Raw genomic sequence first — 11,209 nt, 5'->3', positions numbered from 1 at the left:
TTTCCTTTTTTAAAAATGAGGGTTATGTTGCCCCTTTTTTAGTCAGTGGTTACTTCACTTGACCACCACAACTTCTCAACTATGATGTATACTGGCTTACCAACTCCCTCCTCCTCAGGACCCACAGATGTATCTCCTCAGGTTCCATGGACTTGTGCACCTTCAGGTTCCTTAGATGGTCTGAAACCTGATTTTCTCCAACAGTGGGCAATTCTTCATTCTCCTAGTCTTGCTGACTCCCTCTTTGCATCACTCCTGAGTTTGGAGGAGGTAATTCTTGAATATTAACCACCTTTCTCAGGCTTCTCTTCCCTCCAGGACTTTCTCCCATGGCACTCTATCAAGCAGATCCCTGAATAGGCCAGAATCTGCTCTGCTGAAGTCCAGGGTATTGAGCTTGCTGTGCACCCTAATCACCACCCTGAGGATCTCCAACTCCACCACTTCATGGTCACTGCAGCCCAGGCTGCCCTGGAGATTCACATTCCCCACCAGATCCTACTTATTGGTGAGAACAAAGTCCAGCAGAGAACCTCTCCTTGTTGGCTCCCCTGTCTCATGGAGGAGTTACCATTAATGCATTCCAGGAATCTCCTGGATTGCTTTTGCTCCCTTGTGTTGTCTTTCCAGCAGATATTGGGGTGGATGAAGTGCCCCATGAACACCAGGCGTTCTGAATGTGAGAACACCCATAGAGGACCTCATGTGCTTCCTGGCCTGGAGCTGTAGCAGACCCCCACTACAAGGTCACCTGTCCCTGCCCTCCCTTTAATCCTGACCCACAGGCTCTCGGCTGGCTCCTCTTTGCCCCCAGACTTTGCTCCATGCATCCAGCTGGTCACTGGCATGAGGGAAACACCCTCCCCTCATCTCTCCTGCCTGCTCAAGAGCTGTGTCCTTCCATTCCAGCCCTCCAGTCCCAGCAGCCATCCCAGGACACAAGATCACAGCCCTGCAGGCGTGTGCACGTCTCTGCCGCCTCTTGTTTATCCCCCATGCTGTGTGTGCTTGCACAGGGGCAGTGAAGCTGGGTCCCCACTGAAACCAACTCACTATCTGGAGTGTCTGGAATTCCTTTGTGCTGCCCTTCAGGTGCTCTCCTGCTGACCTGTGATTCCACTTCACTGTCTGGGCATCTCTTGCTTTCCCTGGCATCAAACTGGTAGGACTGGAAAGGACTGAGATTTCACTCCCCTGGCACCTTTGCTTTAAAGCTTTCTTCACCAGCTGGGCAAGCCCGTGACCAAAGATAATCTATCCTTTCTCTGAAAGATGGACCCCATCATTAGTCCAAGTTTCTCAAAATGGGACCTGTGGTGTAAGCAGCCAACCCCTGGCTGTGGCCCCAGTTCTGTGACCATTTGTTGAGCTACCAGGTTTGACTGGCCCTTTCAAACCCCTTCCTTTGACCAGGAGAATAGATGAAAAAATAACTGCTCCCCAGAGTCCCTCAGTCTCCCAGCTCTGAAGTCCTTCTTGATACCTCTTGTTACAGCATTAACTCGATACCCCTGTTACTCATTCTGTTACAGAAGCCTTTCATGAAGGCATCCTGAAGGCTTCAACATGCAAGGTGATTAAAAGAACTATCAAAAATTAAAGAGAAGAGCAAATCATTGTCAAACAAGAGCATGGATAGAAGGAGCTCACCTGCTGAAAATCAGTGCTGCTGCTCCAGTCAAAAGAAGAGGTAAATGATTATCATTATAGGCACAGGACAAATACATAGGGAACATTTGTTGATATCCATTCTTCCTATTTACTTTTTCTGTGTAGATCTGTTCAGTCTAATTCCTCAGTTGGGTCAATACAGCAGCAATTCAGAATTTTTTTCTGGGAACTTGTTACAGGTACCTTCCATGCTCCTCACTGACAACATAAAATGCAATAAACCCAACCTGCTTCCTGAATGGTGGTTAGCTCAGGTGCTAGATGGGGACAGGACACAAAGAAGCCCCCAGAGTATTACAGAGTATTTCAACACTACTTTCACAGAGTTAAGGCTCTTAGACTGAAGACCCAAAGACAGCCTTTGTGCTCTGAATTTCTCTATTTACCTGGTAAAACAGTGGCCACCTTTTGTTGCTTGACAAACTGTGGGACAAAGTTCTAACTCATTTCCTTTTTGCTCAAGCGTGAAGTGCATGATGTACATGTAGTCCTGTGACACGTGTACATGACATCCCTGTCACAACATACCCTCAGTCCAAAACCCCCAGTGACACTCGGAAGAGACCAAAGTTCTCCTGTGTCCTTGGTGAGGTGCTCCTTGGTCATACAGCAGATGAGTCGTGCTGGTAGCCTGTACTTTGCCATGTGATTACCAATGACAATTACCAATAAATAAACCCTTCACATATCAAAGTCGAAGCCACATTGTGAATAACTGGGGTTACAGAAGCTACCCCTATGGGCAAATTTTCATATCATTGTCCACTATGGGTACATGTTCACACAGCTTCCAAACTGTCTTTCAAATTAAGCTAAACCACTCAGGCATGTGGCAGCTCATTCACTTGGCAAACCCACTCAAGACCCACAGAAAGTTTGGTCAGAATTTGAGTTAAAACCAAAGGAACTGATGTAATGCTACTTTTAAGAAGCAGTTCCTGCCTCCGCTTGGCTATGCAGCAATGTGTGCAGCCATGTCATTTGAAAGACAGAATTTGTCATTTTGGCCTTTGTGCTGCCTTTTTCCTCTAAACCCTAAGTTAGGAGGCAGCAAGAATAATCAATGAGCTGTCCTTAAGGCCTGTAAGCCCAGAATCCTTCTACATAATAATACAACTCAATATTCATCACTATCTAATTTGCCATTCAGTCTTCAGCCTAACTGCATGTATTTCTCCAGAATGCCCAATAAAACATTCTTAATTATACAGGCTTTCCTGTATATTTTCTAATTCAACTACTACTTACAGTATTTCTTTTTAACCTGTGGGTCATGTTCTTTGAAATGAACCTGAACTTTAACCTCTTACTGCCATCAGCCACCTGCTAAGCTATCTTCTATTACCCAACAAGTTTGGGTAATAGAAAAGACTGTGAAAAGAAAATACTGTGATTTATGTACTATAACACAACCCTCTATTTACTTACACATAAAATATTATGAAATCTTTTCTGGGAAGGCTGAAATTTTCCTGGCTTGACTCAGTTTAAAGGTATACACATAAAATAAAAAATAAAATAATCTTGTTTTGTTATATAGCATAAAGACAAAGTTATTTTTTAAATTTTGTAGTTGGGCTATATCTTGTCATGTTATCTTGTCATTAAGAGTTTCAAGGATGCAATGTTTTTTGTAAAGGCCAAACTCCTGCACACTCATAGTTATGCAAGAGTAAAATCTTTCCAGATTAATAGAAAAGTATCCAGCTCTCATATTCACAAAGAAAATATGAAAACTGAGATTAGCCACATATTGAAGGCTTGCAAGTTAGAAATATTAAGACCACAACAATCCAATATTTGTTGTTTTCTAAAAATATCACTATTTTTAAGAAAAACTGCTCGAGGTGTGGCATTAGCAAACATGAAACCTTGCTCCATTTTTCTTCATGAAAGTAGCAGAAGTGTTTGAACTCTGCATTGGAAACAGATTGTGCAAGCCATCCCCAGCACGTAGAACCTAGTTTTGGAGCATGAAGAAACAGGTTTTGAATCACCAGGGAAATGGTACTGAAATATCTCTAGGTAAGAACGGGCGGGGAAACATTTAATCATGTTCTGTTACTCGCGGGTCCAGCTGTTTGTGGCACGTGCAGCAGCACTCGTAAGAAAACCTATTTCCCACATTTATTCACACAATACATGTGGCATGCCATGAGAGTCATATCAAGGCAGCATCTACTGGACGCAGAGGAAGAACTATGCAGAAAACACAAAAGCACCATAAAACTTTGCCCACATATTTCCCAGACTGCAGTGAGCAGCAGGTTAGAAACATTCCAGTCTTGCCATCGTGTTCAGGACACAATTGATAATCACCAGGAAACACACCTAAAGATATGCATGGGTGTAAGTCTGTGCTGGCAACATTGGTTGGAGTGGTGCTGCATCTGCACAAGGCACATCTTGATAAATAAATATATCTCATAAATCTCTCATAAATCTTGATTACAGTGGAAATAAAGAGTAATTTCACATCCATGTGGGCTGGTTGGCAATTCACCAACAGCCTTCATGCGCTGCTTTCTGTCCCACCCACACAACAGTCACCAGTTCAGCTGTTCTTCTACTGTGGAGTCCCCTCCTCTGGGTGATGAGGAGCTCGCTGCTGTGGGTATTTGTGTCAGCTCATGCCACAAACAAAGCTCTAGGTGGCCCTTGCAGTCTGTCCCTGTGCCCCACACACTCATCATGTTTATCACAGGACCCAGTGGGTGGCCTGGGACAAGTGTCTTCCAACACAGCAGGAGGATGCTGGACGTGCTGGTGTTCAGACAGAGAAACCATTGCATGCCAGAAAGGCATTGCCATGGTCATGGCTGGATGTGGCCAGAGGTTCCCAAAGGCATCTGGGGGTCCCATAAGGACCAGGGGTTCAAAGAAGTTCTACAAATGGGCTAAAAAAGAAGCATTAACATTTTCTTTGGCCCATACAATACTGGCTGAAGGGGTTGAAGGGAGCCCATCTCTAATGATCCACTAAAGGTGGGCAGCAACTCCCCTGGCTGTGGGCAGGCTCTTCTGGAGTGGGAATAAGGGCTGTCTACTGTGGAAAGAGTGGCTTTCCAGCTGCTCCACCTAACCCTGTCAGATGGTGAGGGATGGGTCCATGGCTGGCAGTCCCACCCCACTGCTCTGGCTGGGGAGCGGCTCCTTCATCTCATTCTTGGTTGACTTCATGGCAGCCCTTGCACAATCCCTGGAACTACTGCCAGGCATCTCTGTTATGTGAACACCCTCAAAGCTCTTATGTACTCAGTTTGAAACAGACTTCAAAGATGCGCTGCTTCTAGTCTTCCAAAGAAAGTTCTACTGCCCCCAGAGGGGAAGCATTCCCTGGCTTCCGTCTTGCCCAGCTTTCCCTTTCCTCCACCGCACTGCTGGCTTTTTGCTCCACTGAAGTGCAGCTGCTTTTGCAGCCTCTGAGCCTTTAACCTCACCCCATCAGCATGAGATAGGAGTAATATATCCTCCTTCCCCGCTCACTTCCCCCAGCACAGGGACTTGGGCAGAGCAGCAGGGTGCACTGGAAGGTGTCCTCATCCAGGAGCCCTGCAGAAGGACACCCCGGACACCCCGGGATTGCTGCTGGCCTTGGCCCCACTCCTTTACTGGGGCCAGAAGGACATGGTGTTTGGGGAAGCTCTGCTTCCAAAACAGCACAAATGCTTAAGCTGGAACAGATCTGAGGAACTAACCTGTTTTCTCAAAAGCCAGTTCTCACCCTTTTTAGCACAAATCTACTAAGAGCTGGGCTTTACCCTGCCCTGGGAATTCCAGTTCTGTGGAGGTAAATAAAGGTGAAATACACTTTTTTTTTTTTTTCCTAAGAAAATAAATAAAAAGGAACTTATTTTTAGTTTCACAGCCAGAGAATAAAGCCTGGAAATATGAACCACAGGTAAGGCCAAATGCAAAGCAGTGCCGTGGGTGTGTGTGCTGGGTAGGTACTGCCTGTGCTGTGTGGCAGCTCCCTGTTCTGGGACCTCCACCAGCACCTCTTCTTGAGAAAGACACACCAGGGTGTAAACAGTTGTACTCAAAACTTCTTGAATAAACAGAAGCACAAGCACAAGAGGAAAAAACCTAAAATTCCAAAATTTCCAATTTCCAAAATACATTACCTTCCCTTATTTCACCTTGGAAGGACAGAGATGGGAGCATGTCCCTCTGTCTCTTGTCTTCAAACTCTGTGGTCTGTCAACAGACAGCCAGCGTCAGTGATCTCTGCAATTAGAGAAAGGGAGCTCTGATAGTCTCAGATCTGCTCTCTCTGCAAGCTTTTCTGGGCTAACCTCTTCAAAGTGCAGGAGGGACACACCATCTGCCTGCTGGATCAGAGGAAGAGTGTATGAGATTTAATTAAGATGATTTTGCCCTCCAGTCAGGCTGTTTAAAAATTAATTTTCGTTCTCCTACCTCTTCCATTAAACTCATAAGCTAGAGGGAGCAATGTACCCTGAAATATTGATTCTGCCTCTCAAATGGCAGTGACCTACATTCATGGGTGCTCAGCCCACGAGCTGATGCCCAGGACTGTTGCAGTCCTACCACTCTGCAGACTGGAGGAATGATCAAGGTGCTGGTATGGATTAGAGGCAGAGTTTGACATTAATCCTGTACTTTCTTTTAAATGCACCATGATTCATTATCTCAGGCAGGATCCCATATCAGGTGCATTAGGAAAGCTTTGTGAGAGACAAGCTGAGGTTGTTTGATCAAAGCTATGCCCTAGGCAACATGAGAGTTCTTGCCAGCCTACTACAGCTGGTTTCTGTAAAGGCAGACAGCACTGGTTTGAGTGCTGGAATTGACTGGAAGGAAACTTAGATGTGTTTCTTTTTTCACAATTTTCCCCCCCATAGCTCATCAGTCATGTCAGTCCTACTAAACAAGGAGTAACTAAAGGCCAAATTCAATTCATCTTTGATTTGCACCTGCAAATCTTACATCATCTTCACTGCAGGCTTCCTAAGTGTGGCAGATGAGTATTCAGCTAGGAAAATGTCAGCCTGGAAGAGATAAAGTCATGAAACTCTTGGGTAATGCCATGGTTGCTGAGCCTTTCCCACAGCAGTGCTGCTCCAATTAATGTAGTGTGCAAACAGTGGGGAAGAGAATTTGGGAAGGAATTTAGGATTTGTGAATTATTTTGACTTCAAATCTCACCAATTAAATATGCAGTGTATTGCATAGTAAGTCACTCCCAAGAGCAACTAAGCACCTGAAAATTATATTCATATAAAACAAAACTGTTAAGTGCCTTCACAATGTTAGGGGCCATGAATAAAGCCACTATTTTATGTGTTATGCCTGAAAGTAATGACAATTTCTTAGCCCACTAATGGCAAAAGATCATTGGAACTCACTCACTACCAATAATCGTTACAGGAAATTATTGTAAAGGAAGCAAGCCTGGATTGGAGCGAACCTTGGCAATGCTATGCTGATAGGAGTCTGCAAACTCAGCAGTAATGTGGGCTCTTTCAAGTTCCTCTCTAATAATCTAATCAGTGTCATTAAGGAAACCTTTTCAGAACAGCTGAGTGACTGCTGACTGGTGACTCTGAGCTTTATGGTTCAAACATTTGCTTTGTTAATGTTCCCTGACATGCTCTGTGTTTCACCAGCAACAAATTTGGCTCCACTGCTCAACATGGTGCTCAACTCAGCATCACATTTTGTTCCTGCCAGAAGCCCACAAGACTGGAGTTCTAGCAGCACTTTCCAAACAGCATTCCTAAGGCTTAGCATTACATGTGGAACAGGAAACCTGAGAAACCTGAGCCTCTGAGAGAAAAGAGACAATGCACAAAAGCTTGAGTATTTGTTCCTGAATCTGGTGCTCAGTCAGCTGCAGGACCATCTGATTGAGTTAAAGAAGCAAGACAGAAGATGAAGAACTCTCCCAGGTCTGGAGTATTCTTGAATGCTCATGGAGTGCATTTCTGATGAAACTCTCAGCCTGAAAGCTCTCCATGGCATGCAGCAGAGTTCTTACCTGAGCCAGTGTGGGTGAGGACTCATCTTCAAGGGCAACAAAGCAAATAGTTTCTGCTCACACACGCCTCATTCTTCAGGAGAGCGTGTAGCCATGCCTCTCCTGCCTCTACCCACAAGAAATCAAAAACCCTTGACAAGATTGTGACAGTCAGATAGGATTAAAGCACAAGCCCAGATAGATTATAGCCAGACTAAGACCTGTTTGGGCAGGTGGGTGCAGACAGCAGAGGTCTGCTGGCCATGCTCTGGGCTGGTGTGGCAGGAGCCTGCTCTGCTCTGGAGGCAGCCCAACACTGCATTTCATGCAGCCCAGCATTGTGTTCTGCCTGGCACTGGGTAAGGCAGGGCAGCTCCTGAGGGGAGAAGTGAGTGCCTTCCAGGGTGGGCAACGCTGACTAAAATGTGCTTTCATGGGTGCTGAGAAGGGCAGCTCAGGTCTGTCTGTACTTGCTCCCAACAAATGCAGGAAAAGAGCCGGAGAGACTCGTCCTTCATGGCTCCAGGTCTTCAGTCCTTTCCTCCCAAGCTCTCAGTAGCTCTTCTGTGCAGCAGAGCTCAGCAGGGTGGCTGTGCTGTCCATGAAAGCACAGAGTGCTGCAGTCCTCCTGACTCCAGCAGCAAGGAAGTTCCCACTTTCCTGCTGGTAAAAAGCAGGAAAGGGGGGACTGGTTTGGCACCACTTAACACGAGCCATAGATGCCATCAAACAACACCCTGTGCCAAACAGGCACCTTCTGCTGGAGTACCCCAGCACCCATCGGAAGTAAAACCTGTCCTGGCTTCATTAGAGTCTGAATTTATCTACTTCCAGCTTCTGCATCTCATTTATGTCTCTTGCAGCAGCATAAGGCTCTGAATTAGCAAAGTAAACACACATCTTGAAGCACAGCTTTAAACAAACTGAACCAAAACGCTTTGAACATGGCCTTACACTCACAGCAGACTAGGCAGGTATTTAGTGATACAGCCTTAAGCCATGTCCTAGGTAAGAACATGATTTGGGAGCATCTGGTTTGTCTCTAAGATGCCCTTGAAAACTCCAAACTCCCCTGGAAATTTGAACAGGCAAAATAGGAGTGAAAGTCAAGAGAGTGAGAAGATTTTTAGGAAATAATCCTTTCTTGGAGGGGAAGGGGTTGGAAAGGTTGGGGCCCAAGCCAGTGCACTAAGCTCTGTTTTCCCAGAGGCACGCAGAGGGGCAGAGGAGCACCCTGATGGTGTCCCAGCTCTCACCAGAATAGCTCCATCCTCACCCAGTGTCAGAGCAGGGGAAACGGTCTCAGGAAATTGACAGTGCCACATCAGATCAATTATAGGAACATCTATCAGGCTCATTTTTTAGAAACAGATACTTTGTAATATCTTTAAAACTGATGTTGCCACTGGTTGGATTCTGGTGGGGTTTTTTTGGTTTTTTTTTTTTTTGTGGTTTTTTTTTTCCAGTTGTTAATTAAATCCTCTGCTAGACAGAAGCAGTTTTCAGCCCATGACTTGAAAGAGGAATTGAACCTCCCTTCAGAAGTCCCTGGAAAGGAGTCCTTACAAAGGAAGTGCAGTCATTCTCCCAGGCTGGATTACCTTGCCTCCACTTTCATCTTGGTATGAAATACATTATTCACTCTTTTTTTCACCCCTAATAATTTAAGCAAGAGTCTAACAAACAGAGTCCTCATCCTCTAGTGCTCAGCAATGAGCCACATGGCACACACATAAGGGAACATTAGTGATTAGACAGGAGTTGAATTCTCTGTAACATGATTACAGTACAAAAATAGGCCAGCAAGAGACTGCAACAGCAACTCCTTGTATGCTCATTGTGCACTAGAAAGGATATGGCGATTTTCAGAATTTTGTTTCTGTGGCTGCCATTTCATACTGCTTACAAAGGGATTTTGGTTGAATAGCAGAGCTCAGACAAGACATACTGTTATTTAAGAACAGATTATATGTGTGGGTTACCTAGAAATACTCCAAATGACACTATAAAAGGCAATTGTGTGTTTCTGATGAAAATTGTGGGCTAGGATTAAAAGAGTATTTGTTTTTCACAAGTATGAGCTGTGTAAGTTTTAAATCAACCTGGCTTTGCAGGTATAAAGTGATGCTGCAAAGTGTTTGCTCAGTGCAGGAGTGTCCTGCTCCTGTGAGTGTACATCTAGCAGAACCCAGCTTTACCACTACCAGTTGCTGCACCTTAGTACCTTGCTTTAGTACCTTGCCAGCTGCTGCATTTTAGTTGTGCAGACATTACTCCTTGACACTTTGAGGAAAAGTGTTTGGATCTATAAGAAAGCAAGCGTATTAGACAGGACCCATCGGCTCACACCCTCTCTTCCAGCACTTGCCATCAAAGGCACCACCCCCGGATGTCTCAGCGCTGCATCCATCCCAGTGGGGACAGAAAATGGGACAAAAGGGTGGGAAGGAAGATTTAGTGCAACCCATATAATAAAGACAGAGATTGCCAAACACACCAGCACAGCAAACACCAACTGATAAAGAAGTATCTCATAAACTTCATGTATTTATAGCATACTGTGGCTACAATTGAAGAGAACATTTTGACTGAGAGCAAGAATATTGGAATTGCTAAATGCTTTTTTTTTTGGTTGCTTTAAATATTAAATAGATTGGGTTTGCTTCAGTATTGTTTAAGGTAAGAATAATTTCTAATTCTCAAAGACTCAAGTCTTTATGAAAAGCATTATGAATCTGATCTATTTGAAATGAAACTCTAAAACCCAACAAATATGAACTCTCTTTCAAAAACATTTCAATCTAAATGACTTTTATGACATTTTTTTTATGCTAGAGTTGATCAATAAATGAGTGGTTTTGAGTTTTTGTTTGTGTTCTCTAGAAATGCTGTGTCAGAGACATCTTTTCTTTGTATGTTTGATGACAACAAAAGAAAACTAAGGTACTATTGCACAATTACTTTATTTTCAAGACAGGTTTCATTATTCTCTTTTTCTAACATCTGGCTCCTCCCATGGACTCTCCTGGACTCTTTTTCCCAGAGCTCATCCCAGCCTGGTGTTTACTGAGAGCCCAGCCCCAGGACCCAGCTGGCTCCTCAGCCCTGCATCAGCCACCATCACAATCTCTTTCTCCCTTTTTTAATTACCTGTTCAAAACCAGATTGTTCAGGCTCATCAGACTTGCATTGAGTCAGTGCAGTATTTTTGAAAAGTCACTGTTACCCTCTCAGAGATGGCATCACATTAGGTTAAAGACACTAATTTAAAAAATACAAAGCAGGTGCAGCAGAATGAGCTATAATCAGAAATAAGCCATACAGAGACAGTGTAAGATGTTCTTCCAGATACTCCCCACCTAGTAGAAAATTTCACCTGTGGGAAGTCCTTGAACACTTTTGCTCTGAATATTTCCTGAGTCCTTTTAGCTCCCATGACGCAAGTCTTGCTGTTCCCTCTCTTCTGCGGATACCTAGCCCTTGGGCAGAGGCTCAGGACTTTGACACTTCACATCAAACCCATGGCACCAGTCCTGCTGATCAGAAAGCAGGAATGCT

At 44.5% G+C, this 11,209-nt stretch overlaps 1 long non-coding RNA gene across 1 annotated transcript; it reads left to right on the top strand.

Annotated features, from left to right (window-relative positions):
- The first annotated feature begins 1,214 nt into the window (after nucleotides 1-1,214).
- Nucleotides 1,215-2,879, top strand: LOC137473768 (uncharacterized). Its single transcript, XR_010998971.1, has 2 exons — nucleotides 1,215-1,690; nucleotides 1,777-2,879. It is a non-coding gene; the product is annotated as an uncharacterized lncRNA (long non-coding RNA).
- Nucleotides 2,880-11,209: the final 8,330 nt, after the last annotated feature.

The sequence above is a fragment of the Anomalospiza imberbis genome, chromosome 5, assembly GCF_031753505.1.
Source record: "Anomalospiza imberbis isolate Cuckoo-Finch-1a 21T00152 chromosome 5, ASM3175350v1, whole genome shotgun sequence".
In the NCBI taxonomy this organism is placed as follows: domain Eukaryota; kingdom Metazoa; phylum Chordata; class Aves; order Passeriformes; family Viduidae; genus Anomalospiza; species Anomalospiza imberbis.
Note: the sequence above shows the minus strand (reverse complement) of the source record. Positions and strands in the feature narration are given on the sequence as shown.